We start from the raw sequence: 14138 nt of genomic DNA, 5'->3' as shown, positions 1-14138 counted from the left end.
AGTTAAATGGCCTTTTAGATAAGGTAAAGAAATCCTGCTAAGTAACTGGTATGTGCTCATAAATTGCATTCTAGTGAATCCTTTCCAAAAGCACAGATGTCCTGGGCTGCTTCTGCATGTTCTCATCCCCCGTCCCATCGTTGGACCATGCCTGTGGAGGCACCCTAGTGGTAAGGTATATTGTGACATTGCTGTGCGCAGAGCGGTGCATCAGGAAGGACAGTAAGTAAATATTGGATGGAATGGGATTCCCCATCCCTCCCAATTCCTGGACGTGTCAGACTAAGATTGACCAGGTTCTTGTTACGCTCTCAGCGGTCCCCAAGCCCTTTTCCAGTGTGTGTCCTGCTTGCCCTTCTTCAAGAAGACCACTGGGCTCTTGTAATTGTCAATTGATGGACTCCAACTCTGTGTCATAGCCTTGTGGGAACCTTTGTCTGTTCCCTTTTCCTTGTGGGTCACCACTTGCCCCTGGGCCTGCAAAGTGACAGGAGAGACAGGAGAGGCCCTACTCTGTACTTGGGACCTAGCCTCAGTAGGAAGCTCGCTTTCTGTCCCATCACAGCAGGATGCAAAAGCCAAGTGTCGCTGGCCATAACTGCGTGGAAACTGATGGCACCGATGCTGACGATCACCATCATAATAGCCAGCGCTCTCTGGGCCCTTACTGTGTGTCCCAGGCTGTGACCAGGGCTTTACATGCAGCATCTCATTTGCTGTTCACAGTAAGCCCATGAGGTCAGATGGTATTAGCCTTAGTTTATGTATGAGGAAACAGGGTCGTAGAGAAATTATTTGATCCAGCTCTCACAGAAAGAATTTGACAAAACTGGAATTCAGGCATCAAAATCCAAACTCTTAATCACTAGGCCCCATGGCCTAATAGGTAACCTTGGTTTTGCCTCATAGATAACCCTTCTCTTTAAAAGGACTTCCCAGCAGGGCAGTGGTAAAGAATCTGCCTGCCAATGCAGGAGAAGCAGGAGACACAGAGTTGATTCCCTGGGTTGGGAAGATCCTCTGGAGTAGGAAATGGCAATCAATTCCAATATTCGTGCCTGGAAAATTCCATGGACAGAGAAGCTTGGCAGGCTACAGTCCATGGGGTTGCATAGAAACAGACATAACTAACCACACACACACACCTTAAACTCTCAGGTTATAAGGAATGTAATTTAATGAGATTGAATCAAGAAGGTTAAACTCCCTAGCAATTTCTATGTGACTTGCATTGAGATTTAATAACATCCTTAGTGTTACTGAGAAGCAGATTTGGGAGAGAACTGAGCTTTGCCAAGAACTGTGGGCCAGGTGCTCTGTTGATTTGCAATATGAGGAAAGCAGTTCAGGGTCGAAGAACATGATTTGAAATCAGACAGCACCAACACTATTAGTCCTGTGACTTTATGCTAATTTGTTAACTTTTACAAGCTTCAACTTCCTCATTTGTAAAATGGGAATTCCAATAGTATTTTAGGGTTGTTGTAATAGTTAAATAATGTATGTTAAGTGCTTAGCACAGTGTCTATATTAAGGGCTTAATAACATTAGCCATGAGGACTTCCCTGATGGTCCGGTGGCTAAGACTCCACGCTCCCAAAGCAGGGGCCCAGGGTTTGATCCCTGGCCAGGGAACTAGACCCCACATGGCACAGCTAAGACCCTGCCCAGCCAAATAAATACTTTTTTTAAGTTAGCTGTCATAACTATTGTTTATTTGGTCCTTCTTACGTACCTGTAAGTTTAGGGAGCATCTATCCTTGTGCTGAATGGCCCAAGATGGTCCTGGTCTAATTCTCATTCCAGCTTCAGTTTCAGTGAGCTCCCTGCTGCCTGCCCCACTGTCATGGGAGGGTAGAACTAGATGAAGAGAGTTTTCCCATTCTCTCCCCTCTGATCTCTCTGCTCCTCACCTCAAAAATAAAACTTCACACCACAGTTGTAGTTTTGTGGTTTTCTTCACCACTAGGGAGAGTCTACACTCTTAGGTTCTGGTTTGAGTTTTAGTTTCATACCTGATCATCCAAACACAGACACCTAAGCAGCAGATGTAAGCCGAAGGTCTGGGAGACTCAGAGAGAAGTTCTGTGTAAAGGGTGGGAAAGGGAAAAGGGCATGGGGATAGGCAGTTGGTTGTAGAGGCTAGTTGGTGAATTTTTGTCTGCTGCCCTTGACACTGAGGTCAGGGAGTTAAAGTGTCCTCTGACCTCCCCAGGAGAAACTCCAGGCCTGAGGATGTCCTGCGAATGACCTGTCCACAGCTCTCCCTGACAGCCAGGTCCTCTTGTTTCTCCCTTTGCCATGATCCTCACACCCAGCATGTCTTCCCCGCTTCACTTGAGTCTAGCCCCTCCATCAACTCACCCTGGAATCATCTTTACAATCTCCCGGACTCAAACCTCTCTCTCTTCCTTTGCATTCTGCTGCCAGATCTGCCTGAAACACCACTGTGTAACAACACCAGCCTGCAAGGGTGGTCTGACGGATGATGATGAAACTGATTGCCCAGAGCCCCAGGTTCTTGTCCCCCTCTCTCCCTTACTCTGACCCATGTGCGTGCTTTCCTTTCATGACTTCAGTTTCCCTGTCAGTTGGAATATGGGCTGGTGGTCGAGTCTCCATCACTTGAGTTGCCAAGAATCTTTGGGACTCCTTTCTCTCTGTAGAATTGCGTCTTCTCCCCTCACTTTCTTGCCCCACCTCTTCGGTTCTCTGCTTCTTGCTGTGCCGCCTTTTTCCTCGTTCCCTTAATATGCCTACCCATCCCCCAAACAAACATGTGCCCCTTCTCACAATGTTTTCTTGCTTGCAGGGCCTTCCCAGTCTCCCATCTGTATATCCAAACACCTGCTCTTCCTTGAGGCTCATTTTGAGTTCCACTTTGCCTGCAAGAGCCTTCTTGATTAGATTCGGTCAACATCTGATCTCTTGGCCTCCTGCTCCCTGGAAGACACAGATTCTGGGCCATAGTTAGTGTTACACTTTACTACATTATTCCCGGAGCAGGACCCATCTGTTGGATGGAAAAGCATCTGCCTGTTGACTGACACGGGGAGCAGGGATCACTGTCCCCCCCCTCAGAATCCCCCCATCAGCAGGCTTCCTGTTCCCCATCCAGACGGGAACAGCTGGCACGCGCCCACCCTCAGATGTCTCCAGCTGCCCCTGCTTCCTTTTTTGAGGGGGAGAGGGGTTTCCCAGATCCCAGCTGTGGGGCCCAGGGCAGAGTCAGTGACGGAGTAGCTAAAGACAGGTGGAGTGAACTGAGATACACGGACATGTAGCATTTGAGAGTTAAAAAAGAGGGCAAAACTGAGCACACATCTCACCAATGTGGAAAATGAGGGAAAGTAGTTTGACAGCTTATTTTTCCATCTCGCTTTCATCTAAAAAAAGAAGCTGCTCAGAAATGCAGCCCTCCTCAGCCTGCTAAGCCAGATGGTCCCTAGATGCTCAGCCTGCCAAGTGTGCATATATAATTATTCATTTTCATGGAATCACACCCAAGTCTGAATTCAGACACTGACACGTTTTTTTGCCATATGATCTAGAGCCAGGGAACCCTTCAGAGCCTTTCTTTTTCTGTAAAATGGGGTCACTAGTGTCTGCCTTGCCCACCTCAGGACTTGAGGGGCTGAGAGGGTTTTGGTATAAGAGCACTTTGTAACTTATAAAGCACAAGTGTATGTTGCCATTAATAATAAAAGGGCCACTATTTAATGAGCACTTGTTTTGCGCCGGATTGTGCTAAGTGTTTTACATGCATTGTATCATTTAATCCTAGCAGCATTCCTATAATGAAGTGCATGTCACCCCATACAACAAATCAGGAAAGTGAAGTTCAGAAAAATTTGCTAACCCAGGCACAGTCACCTAGCCTGTAAGTTAAGTGCAAGAGCTAGGAACCTAAACCCTTTGTTTCCAAAGTCCAGGCTCTTAATATCTATTCATTCCTATCTAACAAAAAGAAAGCAGTTCTTTACCCTGTGGAAGCTAAAATACCCCATAACTTGATCTCCAGTAAATGTCTTAAGCAGTTGGGTCGTACAAAGAGTCATTTCTGTTGAAGACCTAGCTGAGTCCTAACAATACATCTTGAATTGCTCTTCTAGCAGTAGCAGTAGCCTGGTTCTATCCATCCATCCATCCATCCATCCACCTCATATAAAGTTGACAGCTCAGGGAACAAATTCATTAGCACTGAGCTCTGTAAACAATGAAGCCAACCAGCTGGCAGAAAAAAATTTTAAGTCTCTCACCCTCACTTTGTAGATTCATGATTTTCAGCTGTAGGTGCGTATCAGAATCACTTGGAACTATATAAAAATACTGATGCCCTGGTCCAGAGACCCAGAGAAGCTGATTCAGAAGGTCTAAGGTGGGAACCCGGAGAAGGCAATGGCACCCCACTCTAGTACTCTTGCCTGGAAAATCCCATGGACAGAGGAGCCTGGTGGGCTGCAGTCCGTGGGGTCACTGAGAATTGGACATGACTCAGTGACTTCACTTCACTTTTCGCTTTCATGCATTGGAGAAGAAAATGGCAACCCACTCCAGTGTTCTTGCCTGGAGAATCCTAGGGACGGGGGAGCCTGGTCGGCTGCTGTCTATGGGGTCCCACAGAGTCGGACACGACTGAAGTGACTTAGCAGCAGCAAGGTGGGAACCAGGGTGTGTGTGTGTGTGTGTGTGTGTGTGTGTGTGTGTGTGTGTGTTAGAGAGAGAGTAAGTTCAGGGTTATTTCTGATACAAAAGAGTTTTGAAAACCCTGGCTATGGTTTAACACTATTAGCCTATTTTATCTTCTTTTGTGGATCAGGAGTACTGAAAATAAGCATTGTTAAATTTTAGAATTGGAAGAGTCCTTGGTCCAAGAGGAAACCGAAGCTCAGAGAAGTTCAGCAGGTAGTTGACAGACTAGAATTAAAATCCAGATTTTCTGACTTCCAGTCTAGTGCTTTAGATATACCCATGGGTGCCAGAGTTTTGTTGAATTTTTCAGAAAATCGTCAGGACCCATCCACCATGACATCCATGATTTCCGGTCAGCATACCTTGGAGTTTCTGTAGGGAAGAATCCTGGGCTAAACTTGGGTAGCAATTCTCATGTATGTTCTTTCATTCTGTACGTGCTTATTGGAGCCTGCACTGTGGCTGCCCCTTTCCTCCTGGGATGGAATACAGTGGGCAAAAAAGGCAAGTCACAGGTAGGCCCTGTGTGCTGAGTGCTATGATGTGGCTGGGGAGGGAGAGGGTGTCAGACTCAGCAGCGGCACACGGGGTTCAATTCAACTTCAGCAGAGAAGCTAAAAAGACTTCACTGAGTGTCATATACCTGAGCTTGGTGTTTGAATAAGTTATCTATTGCTGTATAATAAATTATCCCCAAATTTAGCAGCTTAGAACAACAAACATCTCACAATTTAGGACTCAGGGCTTCCGGAATGGCTTAGCTGGGTGGCTCAAGCTTAAGATCTTTCATGAGGCTGTAGTCAAGATGTCAGCTGGGATTTCCATCATCTGAAGGCTTGACTGGGATCAAAGAATCCAAACTGGCTCACTCACATGGCTGTTGGCGGGAGGCTTCAGTTCCTTACCACGTGGAGCTTTCCATAGGGCTGCTGAAGACATGATAGCTGGCTTCTCTGAGAGCAAGTGATCCAAGAGAAGGGTAGGGAGAAGTTGTGATGTATTGGATGACCCATTCTTGGAAGTCATACTCCATCATTGTCCACAATATCATTATCACACAGGTCAGGACTATTCAGCGTGGGAGGGGAGCCACACAAGGGCAGGAATGCAAGGTGGGGATAATTGGGGGCCATCTTGGAGGCTGACTGCCCTGCTATTGAAGATGAATGGACTTTTCCAGATAGACAAGGGGGAAGAAACAGAGGAAATTATTTCAGTCAGAGGAAGTAACACGTAAAGGCACTAAAATGTAAATAGTAGAACAGAGCATGCTCAGGACATTCTAATTGGCTTGGAGAAAACAGGCGATATAGGGATATAGGGAAGCTTACTGAAGAAATCAGAGAAGGCCTTCTATGCCAAGTAAAGGAGTTAGGGCTTTATTGGGTGGGCCAGGGGTTTTCACATATTTCTGCATACTGGAATATTGTGAGGAAATTTTAAAACTTCCAGTGCCCAAGCTGTACCCATATCAATTCAGTAAGAATCTCTGGGAATGGACCTGGACACCAGCAGTCCCTAAAATTTTTCACGTGATTCCAATATGCAGTCAAGGCCGAGAAGCAGTGAGGTAGGCAATGTGAAGAGTCATGTTCTCAGATTTCCAGTATCTTCTCAGTGATGAGGAAATGTAGCTGTACCTTCCTCCTCTGATCACCTCGGAAATGAAATATTAAAACTAGAAAGACCCTATCATCAGTGCTTGCCCCCTCAGTCAGGTATTATATGTTTCATCATCTCTATGACCAAAAATTAAGCAGAAATAGCTAAACTTGAGCAGCCCTAAATAAGTTCTCAGCATCCTAAATTGCCCACTTTTATAAACTTCCAAACCTAACATTGATGACAACGTTCTTGTATTAACATAATCACTCTGGAGGGTTTTTTTCCCCTTCGCTTAACCCTTATATATACATTTCTCTATTTCTGCATGGTTCTCATACCCAAGTCTGAGGCAGTGAATTGTAAAGGTTAGGGTCTCGGCCCTCTGAATCAGGTGGGCCTCTGGACTGAAGTCCTGCGGACCTCATTTATTAACTTGTGGAGTGACTTAACCTCTCAGGGCTTCAGCTAACTCATCTGAAAGAAGGTGATAACGCCTGCCTCAGAAGATGCTTGAGGATGTTAGTTAGATGAGGTCATGTGTGTCAGGGCCTTTGCCTAGCACCTAGCAAATAGTTTTCAATCAATGTTTGTTATTATTCAGTGTCTCAAATGGCATTTTAACATTCTGTTGCATCAACACCTCTCCCACCCCCAGGCCTGCTTAACAAGTGTTCTCCGTTGCCAGGGTATTTGAACATTTCTAGTTGTTTTTGGCTGTAATATTATACTTTTTTTTTTTTGGTATAAATTGATGGAGTGTTTTTTAAAGTTATTTCCCTAACTTATTAGTATGGAAATTTAAGATTGGGTGGTGAAGTAACTTGTCAAACGGAAGTCATACTGCTTGCTGGTGGCTGAGCCAGGACTAGGGCCCAGGTCTCAGACACCCCAAGTCTTAACCTTTCCACCCAGCCCCCATACTCACTGGAGACTTGAAAACTGACCCTTCTTGGCTTCCCTTCTCCACGCGGAATAAGTCAGCTCTCCCATTGTGTATTTTGACATCTCGTCTCCTACCCTTTCATCATCCTAGAGATCCCTCATCATCCCAGTATAATTGGAGCAGCTTCCCAGCTGGCCCCCTGGGCCATGGGAGCAGACAATGACTGATGCTTTGGAGACCTGGGCTTGCCCCTTGGCGCCTCTGGATCTCTCTTAGTGGATGTGCTGTCGGCTGGGGATGGGGATCCTGTCTGGCTCAGACACACCCCTCCCTCCTTCCTGGACCGCTCTCTGACTTCATTAAATCCAGCTTCCCAGAACAGCAGAGCTTAAAGGGACCAGAGGGACCGTTCTCTAACCTAGCTTCTGTTATTAAAAAAAAAAAAAAAATGAGGAACAGGCTCGGTGATACCAGGTTGATCAGTGGCAGATCTGGGGCTGCGACCCGAGCCTCCTGACTCCCAGTGTGGTGCTGGGGAGAGGGTACTGGAGCTGGGCCGGCCTGCGTGTGAGTCCCAACTGTGTGAGCTTGGGCAAGTGGGTTAAATGATCCTCAATTTCCTTTTCTATAAAATAGCCACACCCAGCTTGGGGATGTTACGAAGTTTAAATGAGATAAGGAATGCAGAGTATAGAGCACTGTGCTCAGTAAATGGTAGGTATTAGGTAGAGAGTGGTTTAGAGTTTGGGCTTTGGAATCAGAGAATCTCTGTGATGGACAGGGAAGCCCGGCATACTGCAGTCCATGGGGTCACAAAGAGTAGGACACGACTCAGCGACTGAACTGAATTGAACTGATTCACATCCTAGACACACACTTATAAGCGGTGTGATCTTGGATGACGTGGTTTAATGAGATCTTTTTAAAATTAATTTACTTTTGGCTTTTGGTCTTTGTTGCTGTGCGAAGGCTTTCTCTAATCGCCGCAAGTGGAGGCGCCTCTGTTTTGTGGTGCGTTGGCTTCTCATTGTAGTGGCCTCTCCTGTTGTGGATTTTCCCAGACTAGGGATCGAACCCATGTCCCCTGCACCGGCAGATGGATTCTTAACCACTGGACCACCGGGAAGTCCTAACAAGATCTTAATTAACAAGAGCTAGTACTTACTGAATTTTCTTGTTCCAGGCAATATGCCAAATGCCTTAGATATATTATTTCATGTAACTTTCCCAACAATTTTTTAAGAGAGGTAACATCAATATCCAGATTTTATGAATGAAGATACTGAGGCATGAATCAATTTATTTTCTGATTATTCTCTGGTTTGAATTCTTTTCTGCCAAACACACCCCTCTTCTCTTCCTCAGTGCCTAAGGATTTTCTCCTGCTTTTGAGCCTTGTAACAGGCTTTAATCTCTGAAATAACCCTTTCCCCCTTCTCTTCACTGCATTCTGTTCCTCCTCTCTTTCTAGCATTGCTACTGGCTCTCCTCCTCCAAGAATCCGACCCTGCAAACCTCGCATCAGCCAGCCCAGCACCTTCTCTTTCCTGTCTGCTGGCAGCTCTAGATCAGTTTCCCTCGTTTGTTAGTTTCACTTTCCTTGGTGTGTATCTCCGATCCAGGAGCTTGGGGTGCACTCCGGTTCCTCCTTAACACAAAACACTTCCCAGAGGACAAGTATCCCTGACAAATGCAAGTCAACCAACATCATACCTGCTTGTGTCCCTCCTGGACCAGGTGCTGGGTGCTATCCTGACCCTTTAAGCCGGGCTGACCAATCACACACCACTTAACTCCTGCTCCATAAAAATGAGACTCAGGGGACTTCCCTGGTGACCCAATGGTTAGGAATCCACCTGCCAATGCAGGGGACTTGAGTTCGATCCCTGGTCTGGGAACTAAGATCCCACATTTTCTGGGACCTCTAATCTCAACTGCGCCACAACTACTGAAGCCCACGTGCCCTAGAGCCTGTGCTCCGCAACAAGAGAAGCCACCAGGAAGCCCGTGTCCCACAGCTGGAGAAAGCCCTTGTGCTATAAGGAGGACCCAGCACAGCCATAAGGAAATAAATAAATGAGAGACTGAAAAAAAATGGGACTCAGATTTCACACCCAAAGTGCACAAGTCTGAAAACATGAGTGCCGGAGCACTGGACCACTCACACCCTGCTGTGGGACAGCCGTGAGCTGGTGAGTTGGAATACAGAGCCCCAAATGATCATATCCTCCAACCAACAAGTCTACCCCTAGGCATACGCCTAAAGAAACCCTTGCTCACTCATGCACATGTGCAAGGAAACACACACAAAAATGGTTCCTACAGCTCACAGCTAAAGCTATTGTTTCCCAGAAAGTTCCAGCTAGAGTTTTTAAGAATAATGAAAATATCAAATGGTTTAAAATCACACTCCTTGAAATTTTCCTTGTGGTAAAATATATGTAACATAAAATTTACCATTTTAACCATTTTTATGTGTTCAGTTCTATGCTATTAAGTACTTTCAGGTTGTTGTACAACCTTAAAATCACATTTCTTGATGAGCATATGTTTAAATATCTAGATGGCAGAAACTTATAAGTTAGGAAACATTAAGTAACTAATATTTTAATTCATCTTAGCATTTAGCTGCCTCTTTTTTCCTGTTGACATAATAGATAGGTATCATTTTTTCTCTCTAACCTTTTTTCTTTTATTTTTTCCAACTTTTAAATTATGAAAAAAATTAAAATGGAGGGAAAAGTTAAAATAATAATACAAGGACACCTGCAAATTCACCACCTGGGTTTAATAATTTGGAGGCTCTTCTTCATGCAGTTTATGAAATGCCACCTTCATAGGTCTCTCAGGCTAGTTCCCCTGTTTCCTGTCTGCCACTCAGGTCCATTTTGTTTGGGGGTTCCCTTTTCATTTTGCTAGAGTATGAATACTTTTTTGAAATGAAGCATGTGAGGGAAACTTCTGGGACCTCAGTCTTATGTATGCTAAATGAATTTGAATTCTAGGTTCAAATTCATTTTTTCCCTCAGAACTTTGAAGACCTCACCCTTTTTTTTGTCTTCCAGCATTTAGTCTTGTGGCTAAGAGATCTGATGTCAATCTGTCTCTTGATCCTTTATTTCTAGAACCTTTGGAGGCTGACCTTTATCCTCCAAAGTCAGATGCTTCACTGATACATATCTAGTTATGCCTCTCTTTTTGATCGAAAGACATTTATGAATGAAGGACTTGGTTAATCAACCCTAATCAAACCTAAGCCTTGGTTTAGGTTTCTCCTGAGGCATCTAAGTTTTCCTTTCACAGATGCTCTCTTTCCTGATTGTGGGCTCTGATAAGGGGCCTGGGCTTGTCAATAAGCAGGCTTCTCTTTAGCAGTCTTGGGATCTCCATAAGTGCCAAAATAAAGAGTGGAAAGTGTTAGGGGTCTGTTTGTTGCCACTGACAGAAAACAGACTTGATCCAGTTTAAGCAAAAAGAATTTCTCGACTTAGGAAGTTTGAAGTGGGGTTGCCGACTGCATGGTGGCAAGGTGGCTGCCAGCAGCCCAGAATCTCCTCATCTTTATAGTCCATGATCCCAGAGGGAGACCCTGAAGATGCCCTCTCCAGGCACCTTATTGTTAGACCCCGTGGGAGGAGGTTGCCTCTGCTTGGATTCTGTAACCTCTTCTTGGACCAGTCACTGTGGACAGGAGTTAGGTACTGAAATTGGCCAGGCCTGAGCCATGGCCCACTCTGATGCCCGGGGCAAGCATGGCACTGTGACTGACTGTTTACAGAACCATGTGGGATGGCAGAAGGGCCGGGAACCCTCTAAGGGCAAAGTTCCAGGCAGACAGACCACCCATATCCTCATAAGAATTCCAGGGTGTTTCATTCCCAGATGGCATCATCTGTTTCTCTTCCAGGACCTCTGGCTTTTTTACCTAGAAATCCTCCCTAAGATCTCTCACTTTATTTAGAAAGTACTTTCAGTCCCTTTGGCAGATTTTCCAGCAGCCATTCAACTGTGGATGCTTTGATGCAGCCCTATATTCATATGAGGAAATTTACCCTAAAATTAAACCATTAAATTTATATGTGTATTTTACTTTCAAGTGGTACATGCTAAGCAGACATCCTCAATTCCACTCTGAGCCCCACCCAGTGCCAGCCTTTGCCTCTGGAAATCCGGGATGGTAAGGGGCTCAGTGACATGATAGGAATTAGGAATGGAGTCAAGGATAATGAAGGTATGAAAGTCAGGGGTAGGGTGAGCATCAGAGAGAAAGAAAGGATTGGATTTGTCTTTTATAACCTACCTGATAACTTTCTAAATGGTAATTTTATATTTTGACTCAGTTCTATCAGAATATCTCCCATATCAAATTGGCTTTGCCAAACTGCTCTGCTTTGAAGCACAGTTGGCCTGAGACTCAGATGGCTGATTCCCAGGCCAATACTCTTATCAGATAGGGCACGGTGTCCTGGCCAATTGGGTGTGGGCCAGGGCCGGACAGATTCCAGGCTCTGCCCTCATTTGTCTCCCACAGGTCACTGCCTAAGCAGTTGGCTAGAGCAGAGGCTCTACCCATCCTTTGTCTCACTTTCCACACTCCCTTCCTCTCCCTCCAGGGTTCCAGATCTGGAAGGTGAGGGTGGACTGGGCTGCTTCCACCCCCAGCCCCAAGTCTCAGCCCTATCACTCAGTCTCTTGGCCTCTTTTGTCTTTGATAAACACCCATATCCTCATAAGATATGAGGATGCCCTCACTTTCTCGTTTTCATGCTGGACCCAGTTTAGGCTTGGGAGCTGCAGAGCTTGTAAGACTTCCTCTAAACTGCACTGGGTGGCTGGGAAAAGAGGCCACAGCCCCCTGGATCCCCGAACCCCTGATGTAAACAGAGCAGTTACCTCCCCTGGGAGCAGTCCCTCTTCACCATAGAGTCTCAACCTTGAGTTGCTATTTTTATCTGGTTATTTTTTGCTTTGATTTTCCTTTGTTTTTCCCACCATGTTTTTTTTTTTTCCCACATCCCACTCCACCCCATACCCTATTCCTGATTAAATGATGCTGTCTTAGCTCAGGCTGCTGTAATAAAGTACTATAGACTGAAAGGCTTAAACAACAAATGTATTTCTCATAGTTCTGGAGGCTGGAAGTCCAAGATAAAGGTGGTTTGATTCTGGATGAGGGACCCTTCTCTGTCTTCTTCTTCTTCCTATAAAGCCACTAATCTCATCATGAGGACCCCACACTCATGGCCCCATGTAAACCTGATTACCTCCCAAAGGCAGTACTTCCAACTACTAGCACGCTGGGACTTAAGGCTTCACCATGTGAATTTGGAGGGAGGATACATTCAATCCAGTCAATCCTAAAGGAAATCAACCTTGAATATTCATTGGACGGACAGATGCTAGAGCTGAAGCTACAATACTTTGGCCACATGATACGAAGAACCAACTCATTAGAAAAGACCCTAATGCTAGGAGAGATTGAAGGCAAAAGGAGAAGAGGGCGACAGAGAATGAGATGGTTAGATAGCATCACCAATGTTGGACCCAGTTTAGCTGCAGAGCCTGTAAGACTTCCTCTAAACTGCGCTGGGTGGCTGGGAAATGAGGCTGCAGTCCCCTGGATCCCTGGACCCCTGGTATAAACAGAGCAATTGCCTCCCCTGGGAGCAGTCCCCCTTCATGATAGAGTCTCAACCTTGAGTCACTATTTTATCAAGTTTTTTTTTTTTTTTTTGCTTTGATTTTCCTTTTTTTCATTGTCCTCTATGGGTTTTCTAATATCCCACCCTATTCAATGGACATGAATTTGAGCAAACTCTGGGAAATAGTGAAGGACAGAGGAGCCTGGTGTGCTGCAGCCCATGAGGTTACGAAGAATCGCTCATGACTTAACGACTGAACAGCACATTCAACCCACAATAGAGCTTATTATAGAAATATTTGAATAATACACAAAAATAAAAAAGAAAAGCATAACCTAGTCTACCATCAAAAGGCAAATAGTGTTGGAAACTTATATTTCCATCAAGTATTCCTCAACACTTAGTTTAAAATATACATATATATCATACATAACACTTTGTGTCTTATAACTTTGTGTTAAGTGCTAAGTTGCTTCAGTCTTGTCCAACTCTTTGGACTGTAGCCCAGCAGGCTCCTCTGTCCATAGCAGGCAAGAATACTGGAGTAGGTTGCCATGCCCTCCTCCAAGGGATCTTCCCTGACCCAGGGATCCAATCCACGTCGCTTAAGTCTCCTGCATTGGCAGATGGGTTCTTTACCACTAGCGCCACCTGGGAAGCCCTATAAGCATTTTCCCATACTAAATAATCTTTACAAACATTTTATAATATTTATGTACTCACCATCTTAAATGACTGAATAATAGTTTATAACTGTACTACAATTTGTGTAAGCTATCTCTCAATGCTGGATGCTGAAGTTGTTTTTACTTTTTTACTGTAAAAATTAATGTAATTTCTTATGATGCAACTATTTTATGTCTTGACTATGGTGGTGATCCCCCAGATCTACATGTGACAAACTTCCATAAACACAAATGAGTGCACACAAAATAGTGAAATCTGAATAAAGTGTGTGGATTGTTTGAATAACTCCTTGATTGTGGTTACACAAGATATTATTGCCGTAGACAGGATGTTTGTGTCTCCTCAAAATTCATATATTGAATCTAATCCCCAATAGAGGTGGGGCTTTTGGGAGATGATTAAGAGGATATTCAGGAGGGTGGGGTCCTCATGATGGGGATTAGTGCCCTTATAAAAAGGATACCAGAGAGTTCTTCCCCCTCTTCCACTGTGTGAGAGCACAGTGAGAAAACAGCTGTCTATGAATCAAGAAAAATGGGCTTGATCTTGGACTTCCCAGTCTCCAGAACTGTGAGAAATGTGGTTTTAAAAAAATATTTATTTATTTCACTACACCAGGTCTTAGTTGC

This window comes from Capra hircus, chromosome 2 (genome assembly GCF_001704415.2).
Source record: "Capra hircus breed San Clemente chromosome 2, ASM170441v1, whole genome shotgun sequence".
Classification (NCBI taxonomy): domain Eukaryota; kingdom Metazoa; phylum Chordata; class Mammalia; order Artiodactyla; family Bovidae; genus Capra; species Capra hircus.
The sequence above is the reverse complement of the archived record's forward strand: the minus strand, read 5'-3'. Positions refer to the sequence as shown.